This window comes from Sus scrofa, chromosome 8 (assembly GCF_054392235.1).
Source record: "Sus scrofa isolate SSC_HxYL_T2T_F1_AM1 chromosome 8, Sscrofa_HxYL_maternal_Yorkshire_Landrace_v2.0, whole genome shotgun sequence".
Taxonomy (NCBI): domain Eukaryota; kingdom Metazoa; phylum Chordata; class Mammalia; order Artiodactyla; family Suidae; genus Sus; species Sus scrofa.
Window position 1 is genome coordinate 47,699,072 of NC_139390.1, and position 11,491 is coordinate 47,710,562.

At 40.6% G+C, this 11,491-nt stretch overlaps 1 long non-coding RNA gene across 1 annotated transcript; it reads left to right on the forward strand.

The window, feature by feature from the left end:
- The first annotated feature begins 1,226 nt into the window (after positions 1-1,226).
- On the forward strand, positions 1,227-10,470 carry LOC110262097 (uncharacterized). The gene is made up of 3 exons (XR_002346649.2): positions 1,227-1,362; positions 5,921-5,966; positions 9,811-10,470. It is a non-coding gene; the product is annotated as an uncharacterized LOC110262097 (long non-coding RNA).
- Positions 10,471-11,491: the final 1,021 nt, after the last annotated feature.

Here is an 11,491-nt window from a genome sequence, read left to right on the forward strand (position 1 = left end):
ATAGACAGAGATCAGTTCCAGAGAAGAAGAAAAGGCAGAAGATGAGGCCAGGCTGGATGACAGCAGTCAATCTCCCAACCTGATTCTGCTGTCCAGGGATCTTTTTTGTGATGCAATGTTTTTAAACTGAACAAGAAAGAGACTTGTTTTTGTTTGTTTATTTGTTCTCTTTCTTTCTTTTTTTTATTTTTATTTTTATTTTATTTTTTTTGCCATTCCCAAGGCATGTGGAAGTTCCCCAGTCAGGGAGCTGCACCACAGCAGTGACCTGAGCCACAATGCTGGGTCCTTAACCCACTGCACCACTTGGGAACTGGACAAAGACATATTTTTATAATTTTTTCTTTAGACAAAATTTGGGGCACACCCACAGCATATGGAAGTTCTGGGGCCAGGGACTGAATCCAAGCCACAGCTGCAGCAATGCTGGATCCTTTAACCCACTGCACAGGGCTAGGGATTGAGCCTGCGCACCTTTGCAGTGACCCGAGTTGCTGCATTCAGATTCTTAACCCACTGCTCCATGGCAGGAACTCCTATTTGTTTTCATTTTGATTATCTTCTTGCTTGTTTTACAATCCTGACTTTACTAAGATACCTGAAAGATGACATTTAGTATATTTGATCTTGTTCTGTGTCTTCTCTGCCTCAAGAAAGAGGAAGATTATCCATGACCTGGATCAGGGCTGATTCTCCCAAGTGCCATGGTTTTGTCCTTTGCTGTGTTAAATAACCCTTGCCCTCCTCCTAAACCCATCCCACAGGTTCCCGAGGAACATTCAGTTCCTTTAACTTCCAGGAGAAAGGCAGGTCAATATTACTAATGGAGTGTGTTCTGCGTACCACCAGGTTTGGAAATATTTTTTTGTGAAGGCATGCATAGGCTTCATAACTCTGAACACGTCCACAAAAAAGCCAGACCACACTTGGCCCATGTCTACCTAGGACTCAGGGGCATTAATGTTGCCAGATTCTTTGCAGGTACTAGTCAGGACTGTTTTCTTGCCTTCTTCATACTAGGCCCATTTCCAGGTGGCTGAGGTACAGATCCTGTTATTACTTGATTTGCTTTGGACAAATTTCCTGACCTGCTCCTTCTCTGCCTCTTACTTGTTTGCTCTGTAGTTACTTCTTCAACCCTGCACTTCACACCTACCCCTTACTGCTCTCACCATGTCCATCTTCCAACTCATTCATGCTTGTTTTAACAATCCTACTCTACTCGCTGCTATCACTCTCTCATAGGATGGCCAGGCTGGATAGAGTGAGGGACGGTCTTGTCTCTGGAGAGCTCAGAGCAAGGTGAAGGCCATTTTGAAGACACTGGCTTTCAATAGAGAGCCATTGGAACATCTTCAGTGGGTGAGTAGACAGAGTCTAAAAATGATCAAAAAGGATCACTCGGTGGTTGTTTTAGGAACAGACTTGGGGGACACAGGTAGGGGAAGCGAAAACAAGAAAATCATCCATCAAAATAATTCGAAATGAGACATTCAGATTCAAATGGATACAGTATGGTCATGGAAGAGAAGATAAGATGAGGTCAGATCCAGGTGTACATTTTAAAAGTCTAGGTAAAAGCATCTCCTGGCAGACTGAATGCAGGATATGAAAGAAAGAACAGAGTGAGGCTGACTCCACAGGTTTTAGTCTGAGTAATTACTGAAACACACACAAAGAATTTCAGGGAATCATAATTGTGCCAGACATTATTCTAAGCACTTTGCCAGTCATAACTCATGTAATACTCATAAAAACCCTCTGAGATAAATGTTATTAGAATCCCCATTTTATGGAAGAAGAACTTGATATACAGATTGCTTAAATGATGTGCGAATGTCATTGCCATTTGCTGAGATGAATCAGTCTAGCAGGGGAACAGATTTGGAGCAATATGACTTTACTTTTCTACTTTTCAAGGTCTATAGAGGCCACTCACCTGCCCAGACTCAAGCTACCTATTCTCACAGTTAGTATTAGTCCATAGTGTATATGCCGTACCTACAAGGGTTACATCAGGTACTTTGGGTTGACACCAGGGTTCCTGCAGCTCGGTGTTGCACTGGAAATAGTGACATGCCAGGAAATGTTTATCAGTTCCTCAAGAGGAAAAAAAAAAAGTACGATTTTCTGAGTATTGGCTGATTTCTGTGATGTAAATATTAAAATTCAATTTCAAATGACATGACTTTATTGAATATAGAGTTTGAAGAGATGTACACAGTCTTCTCTCAGCTGTGACTTGCCATTAACTGGCACATTTAAAATAATTTGAAAGGGTCAGCGATTATCTAGCAAATGAAAAGAAGTTATGGTTGGAGGCATGGCCAAAGTAGATGGGAAAAATAATTTAGACTTGAACTAGAGATGGAAGTATAGATGATAAAGCAAGAATAGACAGAATATATCCAAGGATGTGGACTTATGAAGGGGCTACATAACTATGAGAGAGTTCAATTGTTGGATAGCAGATTCCTGGCTGATGGTACCAGGGTCCAGAGCACAGATGACTAGGATGTAAACATGAGAGTCAGGGAAGGCTATCTGAAGTCTTGGGGGTAGGTGAGAAAGAAATCCAATCCAAATAGAGGAGAGGCATCAGAGAACTTCAATAGCAGGCAAGCTCAGAGACACTCAAGGATAGCATTCACTAAATGACTGCTTCTACAAACCATCTGCTTCTGAATCTCCAATCTCCAGGAGTTCATTTTCAAAAATATTTCAGATGCAGTATGTCTGGATTGAGTCAAGGAACTTTGTGCTTCTTAAAAGCTTCACAAGTCATTTATAGCATTTATATCAAGTTTGGGGACATGGTAAATATCAAAGGCAGAAGGAGTCAGAATATCAAGGGGACCCAAGAGAAAAAAAAGGCACCTAATTATGATATTTGAGTTTATAGCCAGGACAGCCATGCCTGAAGTAAAAGGACCAGGATAATGCAATATCTTGCCACAGCAGCCAAGTAAACAGGACACATAGGTAGGAGCCAATGCTGAAATCTGGAAGCAGAGACAGGTGAGGCTTCTCCAACAAACATTCACAAGGGTCCTTACCATGTCACCAGGAAGTTTTTAACTTCTTGGCAATGGGTCCAAGGAAAACTCTATTCAGGGAAGTAACAGTATCATTTTACTTTTTATAGTAGGATGAAGGATGGAATGAAAAGAAAAAAACAATCAAGACTAGAAATAAAAAAAAACTAATGAAGGAGGCAAATCAAGCAAAAAAAATGACAAGGGCATGAGCAATGGCTATGACCATAGGGATGGATTAGTGAGGTTGGTTTTAAGAGAGATTTCAGAGCTGGAACTGACATAGGATGTGTAGTGGGAGGGATAGGCAGAAATTGAAGAGGATTTCCACCTCTCCAACTAGGGTGATTTGATAAACATTGTATCAGGAGATGGGCACCTAAGAAGAAAAACAAAGATGCCATCAGAACTCTTGATGGCAAATGAGAGAAAATAATTCTACCAGCTAAGACAAAACAAAAGTTTGTTCTTGCTGCATGGAGTCAAAGAAAGGCTTGAACCAACAATGGTGTAGTGAACTCTAGTAGCTACCGTGCTGCCTTCACAGAATGTATTTTTATATCCCTTCTTTTTTTTTTTTATTTTCCCACTGTACAGCAAGGGGGTCAGGTTATCCTTACATGTATACATTACAATTACAGTTTATATCCCTTCTAATTAGAGTTTCCAGGTTTTGAATACAGTGATGACTGACTTACTCACAGAGGTAGATGTAGTGAATGAGCTAGGACTGGCCAGTCTCAGTGCCCATGCTTTGGGCTAGAGTGATCGGCTGAGAGGTGGTCATAAGACCTGGGCTCACCGATCAAGATCTTCATGGGACTCCTGCTGTAAAGCTGGCAGAGACTTTTCCCCTTAGAGCTTTTGTCTTCAGAGATAATGTTTAGGAAGGGTGAACAACTGTTGAAAGGTGCAAGCCTCTTCCCTAACAACCTAGAAAAAAAGCCAAATAGCATGAAATTCAGTTGAGACCAACTCAAAAGCTGAGAGAAGCCCAGATGAAAGACGGATACTCTTTCCAGGCATAAGTAGAAGTGTGGTTAGTGCAGTTAATACTTTGATCATATTAGCTATTTCAATATCTTTACCACCACCTAGGAAAATTAATTCCTTTTTCTCCCTTAAGCTAGTTAACCATGGGTCTCAGGAGTAGAAAGCATCAGATTCTCCATGAACACCTGATGAATATCTAGACCTACAACTGAGTCTCAGAAAAGAACTCCATCTGTCCACAGAGTCTAGTTCCCTTTCATCTATGCCTCTCTCTAGATGCTGGTTTCTGTTCTCCCTCACTACAGACGATGTGGTCACCCCACAGCTCCCTAGGTTTGCTCTTCACAGGTTCTATCTCTATTTTTGAACTTGATTGTCTCTATTTTTGAACCAGTTCTATCTCAGTTTTACTCTCTGCCTTTTACTATTTCCAAATTCAAAAATTCTAAGGGAGGATTCTTATTGATTCACCTGGTGTCATATAAAAGATCAAACAATTGTAACTGGAGTTTTGAAATCCTTGGAGTTCCCCTTGTGGCTCAGGGGGCTAAGAACCTAACATAGTGTCCCTGAGGATGCAGGTTAGATCCCTGGCTTCCAGTGGGTTAAGGATCCAGTGTTGCCACAAGCTGCATTTTAGGTCAAAGACACGGCTTGGATCCAATGTTGCTGTGGCTGTGGTGTAGACTGCAGCTGTAGCTCAAATTTGACCCCTAGCCAGGGAACTTCCATATGCTGCAGGTGTGGCCCTAAAGAGAAAAGAAAAAAAAAAAATCCTATTATTGGCTTAGCTTCAGTGAGGATGACATCCCTGAGCCAATCAAATGAGGCCTGTGGGGCAGACTCCTATAAGAAAGAATCATGCTCAGGAAAACTACAAACATAGAGGAGAGAGATGAAATTCCAAAAAAATAGAGATATTATTCCCAGAAGAAAGACAAGCATAGCCATAGGTGTCCTTACTGAAAGGATACTCTTTTAAATATGTTGAACCTGAATTCCATGGAGGGCCAAAAAGGAAACCATGGAAGGGTGGACAGAAGGCTGGACATTTAATAGTCACCTCTGTAAGGGACAGTTTATCGTGTAATTGATTCTGATGGAAAGGGTCATGTCAGGCTAAACTTCAAATTTAAACTGTGTACAATTTCCCCCAAGATTACCCAGAACTCTAGTTTTCAAAACAATTTTGCATGTTTTAAAATAATCATGAACTATACTAGAGTAGACATTGTTAAGTAAGAGAAGAAAAAGCATTGTGAGTCACAAAGACGCAAGACCATAAGAGCCAAAAATCCTGAACTATGTTTTTTCCCTCCTGGGCAGGAGTCAAGGTCATGAAATAGTAGAGCCTTGGGACCCTGGGATTTTTTTATCTGAGCCACTTAAGCATTGGGGTTGCCATTAAACAAGAAAGAGACTATGAGCAAGGCTAGGATAAGTTTGAGTTTCCTAAAAGACACATGGAAAATTCAAGCATAATCTGTTAGAAACATGGGACTGGATCTCAGAAGAGCAATCTTGGCACTGCAATTTTTTTTTTTTTTTTTTTGCTTTTTTTTGTTGTTGTTCTTTGTTTTTTGTTAGGGCCACACCTGCGGCATATGGAAGTTCCCAGGCTAGGGGTTGACTCAGAGCTGCAGCTGCCAGCCATGACCACAGCAATGCCAGATCTTAGCCCCTTCTGCTACCTACACCATAGCTCAAGGCAATGCAAAATCCTTAACCCACTGAGCAAGGCCAGGGATGGAACCCACGTCTTCATGGATACTAGTCAGGTTCATAACCCACTGAGCCACAATGGGAACTCCATTCTGGGTTTGTTTGTTTAATTGAATTATTGGTTTTAATTTTTTATATCATTTACTCTATTTTTAATATTTTCCTTTTAGGGGGTGGATTTCACAATTTCAACAAATATATTCTAGTTAAATTTTGGTGAGTGCCCCTTTTTGTCATTTTTAAAATTGAAATAGTTGATTGACAATGTTGTGTTAATTTCAGGTATACAGCACAGTGATTCAGTTATACATACATATTTTTTTCCAGATTCTTTTCTCTTATAGGTTATTACAAAATATTGAGTACAGGTCCCTGTGCTATACAGTAGGTACGGTATCAAAAGGTCGGGAATGAAATGAGGAACCATCCAAGCAGAAGGATGAAGACTTCAGAGGATGGGAGAGAACCCAGGAGGATATGGTGTTTTGGAAGCCATGTCAATGAAAAACATCAAAGAGAAGGGGGAAATCTCTGTGACAGGTGCCAAGGAAGGGTCACATAAATAATGAAAAAGAATTAGCCATTGAATTTAGCAATGAGGCTGACATTGGTAACTTTGACAGTTTCCATGAAGTGATGGGAGCAAAACGCAAGGGTGACACACCATGAATGCCAGCAAGAGGGGCAGAGATTAGGTGGGATGCTGTCCTGGAAACAAGAAAGTCCCTAAGACACAGCACCTTAAGACTGACTCTGCCATGTTCATAACACTCTACAAACTACATCACAGGGACACCCCCAGGAGAGATGAGCAGGAGGCTGGGAGGCTGTTTGATAAGCTGAGCACTGTTTGTGTTGTTTTTAATTTTGTTAAGACAGACTGAATATTAAATAAAGCTTCTGGAGTTCCTTATGTGATGCAGTGGGTTAAGGATCCAGTGTTGTCTCTGCGGCGGCTCAAGTCTCTACAGAGTCAAGGGTTCAATTCCTGGCCTGGCAGAGTGGGTTACTTAACAAGCTTTGACATAGGTTGCAGCTGCAGCCCATATTGGATCCATGGCTTGGTACATATATGCATAGAATATTACTCAACCATAAGAAAGTATGAAATCATGTCATTTGCAGCAACATGAATGAACCTAGAGATTATCATACTAAATGAAGTTAGACAGTGAAAGAAAATATCATATAACTCTTATATGTGGAATCTGTTTTTTAAAAAAAGGATACAAACGGACTTATTTGCAAATGAGAAACAGACTCACAGACTTTGGAAACAAACTAATAGTTACCAAAGTAGACAGGTGAGGGGAGGGATGGACTGAGGGTTTGGGATTGGCATATGCACACTGTGGTATATGGAATGACTGGCCATCAGGGACCTGCCATTTAGCACAGGGAACTCTATGCAATGTTCTGTGATAATCTGTGTGATAAAAGAATCTGAAAAAGAATGGATGTATGTACATGTATAACTAAATCACTTTTTTGTACAGCAGAAGTTATCACAACCATGTAAATCCACTATACTTTGATAAAACTTTAAAAAATAAAAATAAAATGTAAATTAATAACAAAACCTCTGCTTAAATGAGCAAGTCACATTAAGCTTTAAGTCAAAGTTGATGTTTTTCCTTTTCACGAGAAGGTGGGAGGACAAAATTAAAGGAACTACATGTTATTCTCGTGTTGGATTTGTTGCCTGTGTTAAGTTTTTGACACTAATTGGGTTAAGTTTCAGTCTAATTTTTTCCAGCTTTCTTGAGGTATAAATAAAATCGTACACATTTAAAGTGTACAGTGTGATGAGCTGATTCACATATACATTGTGGAACAATTACCACAATCAAGTTAATTAATACATCCATCATCTCCCCTAGTTACCTCTTTATGTTGGGTGAGAATGATTAAGTTTCAAATATGCAGTCAAATATTATTAAGGATAGTCACAATGCTGTACATAGACCCCTGGAACTTATTCATCTCATAACGGAAGTGTGTACCCTTTGACCAGGATCTCCTCATTTCCCCACTCACCCCCAGCCCCTGGCAATCACCATTCTCTGCTCTGATTCTATGAATTCCACTTTTTTAGATTCCACATATAAGTGAAATTGTGCCAATTATTTCTTGCCTATTTCACTTTGCATAACATCCTCCAGGTTCATCCACGTTGTCTCAAATTGCAGGATTTCCTTTTCTTGGATGGATGACATTCCATTATAATATGTATTAGTAAAATTCCACTATATGTCACATTTTATATATTCACTTGTCAATGGATATATGTTTGTTTCCCTGCCATGCTGCAATGAACATGGAAGGGCAGGTATCTCTCTGGGATACTGATTTCATCTCCTTTGGATATATACCCAGAAATAGGATGGGAAGTTCCATTACAAATTTTCATTTATAAACTTCCCATATCCATAGCTTATTGTTGATAGTTCTTTTCAAACAAATCTAGTCTTTTTCTTGTGATCATGTGGCAGCTGCAAAGTTATCCCTTACTCTTGCTTTTGGTGTCTCCAACCAAGTAACACCCAAGTGAGATCTTAAAGAGAGTTATCAGTCTATTGAGTTTGAAAATGGGACATCCACCTGAAAAGTACAAAGGGGGTGGGAACAGAGTCCATTTGGGTGGTCAGAAACAAAACAAGTAGAGGAGTTGTTGATTAGCAATGGATGAGCAGAATTTTTGAACACATGTGTCAAGGTGTATAGAAACTCTACAGTTTTTTTTTTTTTATATGATTCAGATAATTGGCTGCACATTTAAGGTCTGTTCAAAGAGGTCAGAACGAGGCAAGGATCTCATAATGTTTTGGAAAGTATGTCAAGCTAATAATCTAAGCAGTGAAATCAGAGAAATTTTGACCGGAGAACCAGCAGTAATTACCGCTGATGGGCCACGTGAATTTGAGTAAATGATTCCTTGGACCGTGCTCAGCATCCTCATCCATAATGTGCTTTTAATAATAGCATGTAACTCACCACATTGTTCTAAGAATTGAACAGGTAATGCAGAGAAGGGTCTTCATGAAATCTTTGACTGTAATAAGCATTCAGTAATTTTTTTTTTTTTTTTGTATTTTTAAGGCCACACCAGGGACATATGGCAGTTCCCAAGCTAGGGCCAGAATCAGAAGTGTAGCTGCTGGCCTACACCACAGCCACAGCAACTCGGGATCCCAGCCGAGTCTGTGACCTACACCACAGTTCAAGGCAACACCGGATCCTTATCCCCCTGAGCGGAGGCCAAGGATTGAATCTGCATCCTCATGGATGCTAGTCAGATTAATTTTCCACTGAGCCAAAATGGGAACTCCTTTTTTTATTTTTTTGTTCAATAATATTTATTATTAATGTTACCATCCGTGGTCCAGAAATCTTCTTCTTATAGCCTCAATATTGATTTTCTTTCCTCATTTATCTCTGCCCCCGTCTTAGAACCCCTGCCCCCTCTCATGATCAGTGCACCCCTCAGCAGCACCCCCATGACCTTGCCCCTCTGTTTTTTGACCACAGAGTTTACGTTGCCTCCCTCAAACCCTGTGAATCCATTGACAGGAAACACTGCTGAAGAAAAACCATATGATCATGCCAACGCCCAAGCTGAGAAGTCATGAATGCCCAAGCATGTTAAAAATGACTTATGTAACCAATCTCCTGGCTAAGATTGGACTCAAGAGGTTTTATATTTGTGATGAGTAAAATCAAGTAAAAACTTTTTGCACTTTGTGATACTAGGACATGTTTTTGGTCTCCAAAGATGGAGAGTTTAAGTTACCTAGGACATGCTGTTACCTTGTTTTTAGAAAAATCAGCAGATGAGCCCTTTAACCATACCCATTTAAGGCAAGGCCTCTGTTCTTGACAAAGCTGTGGTGACTATTAGGCTGGAGGTGGGGGTTGTGATTTGACTAGTCATTGTGTAAGGTAGGATGAGCTCAATCTCTGAAAATATTGGCTTCATTTATTATTATCCTTGTAGATTGATTGGTTTCTTTGATTTTCCTTTGTGTGCTTGCTTGTTTTAAGTTTTAAGCATTGCTTGCAGGTGATGAGGGACCTTTGCTGGGAGACTGAGCATGAGCAAGAGCAGAGCTGCTTCAAGACCCAGAGGACATCACAGTGAGGAGAATTTCCTTTGAGTTTGTTCTAGAACCAGCAGGGCTCTCTGACTAAGGGAGCTACCGCTATGGGAAACTGCATGATGCTGTGAACCCATCAGTCACAGGAACAGAAGGACTTTTCCCAACAGCTTTGATGCTGGTATATGTCAGCCTGTGGAAATTAGGACAAGAAAAGACTATAAAGATGTCACAGCCCTGTGAGCACCTAGGAAACTTCGCTTGAAAACTGGCCAACAAACTGTGGGGTGCTGAAGTCTTACAAACTTACTGCAGGAGGCTTTGCAAGTCAAGCATTAAAAATAAAAGAGGTCTGGAGTTCCTGTTGAGGCTGAGCAGAAAAGAATCTGACTAGTGTACTAGTGTACATGAGAATGGGGGTTCTATCCCTGCCCTCTCTCAGTGGGTTGGGGATCCAGGGTTGCTTTGAGCTTTGGAGTAGGTTGCAGATATGGCTCAGATCCCAAGTTGCTGTGGCTGTGGCGTAGGCTAGCAGCTGTAGCTTCAATTCAACCCCTAACCTGGGAACTTCCATATGCTGCATATGTGGCCATAAAAATAAATAAACAAATAAATAAATAATAAAATTGATTAATTTTATATACACAGTCTGGTGAGGACTTTCAACCTCCTTCTATTACAAATTAAAACTACAAGAGAGTTACCACTGAGGCTCAGTGGGTTAAGAACACAACTAGTATCCATGAGGATGCGGGTTGCTTCCTCAGTGGGTTAAGGATCGGCATTGCCAGGAGCTTTGGCATAGGTCACAGACAAGACTAGGATCTGGTATTGCTGTGGCTGTGGCGTAAGCTGGCAGCTAAAGCTCCGAATCAACCCCTAGCCTGGGAATTTCCATATGCCACGAGTGTGGTCCCAAAAAGCAAAAAAAAAAAAAAAAAAAAAAAAAAAGAAGAAGAAGAAGAAATGAAGTATAAACTTTTTAAGTATCTTGACCAAGATGATCCAGGAAGGGGCAGTGATCATGTAGCAATATTTTGTACTATGGCAAGGTATAGTAATACAAAGTGAAAAAGTCAAAATTGCCTTGGATTAAGAAAGTAAATTTCTTCCTTAGTAGTCATTAGTCCAGAATCAGAACTTCAGGTAAAGCCGGGTGTGAATTTATTGGACAACAGAAGTTTTCCCAAATACACACCTGCTGCCATAAAATGCTAGAAGAGCCCACTTCTTGGCGTGACCACTGATTTAATACTGAGAAATCTTATTCTCTGGAATCATGGACTATCAGAAACATTCCTGTCTGAAATTATTTCAGTAAGAATAAAACACCACAGTCTCATCTGGAGGAGTCCAGTCTTTGTGACCTTGAGAAACAGCCTTGATTTGCAGTCCAGGTGAAGAGCTTCAGGGACTGGGTCTTGGACACAGCATTTGACATCTAAACTTGGCTTCCAAGAAACAGAACTTCGCATGGCCACTTCACAGGCCAGAGCTGATGGTGACCCTTTGACACACAGCCTGACTCTTTTGAAGCCCATCAAAACTCTGCTTCAGGAGTTCCTGCTGTGGTGCAATGGGATTGGCAGCATCTCTTGAGCTCTGGGATAGAGGTTCAATCAGCACAGTGGGTTAAGGATCCTGTGT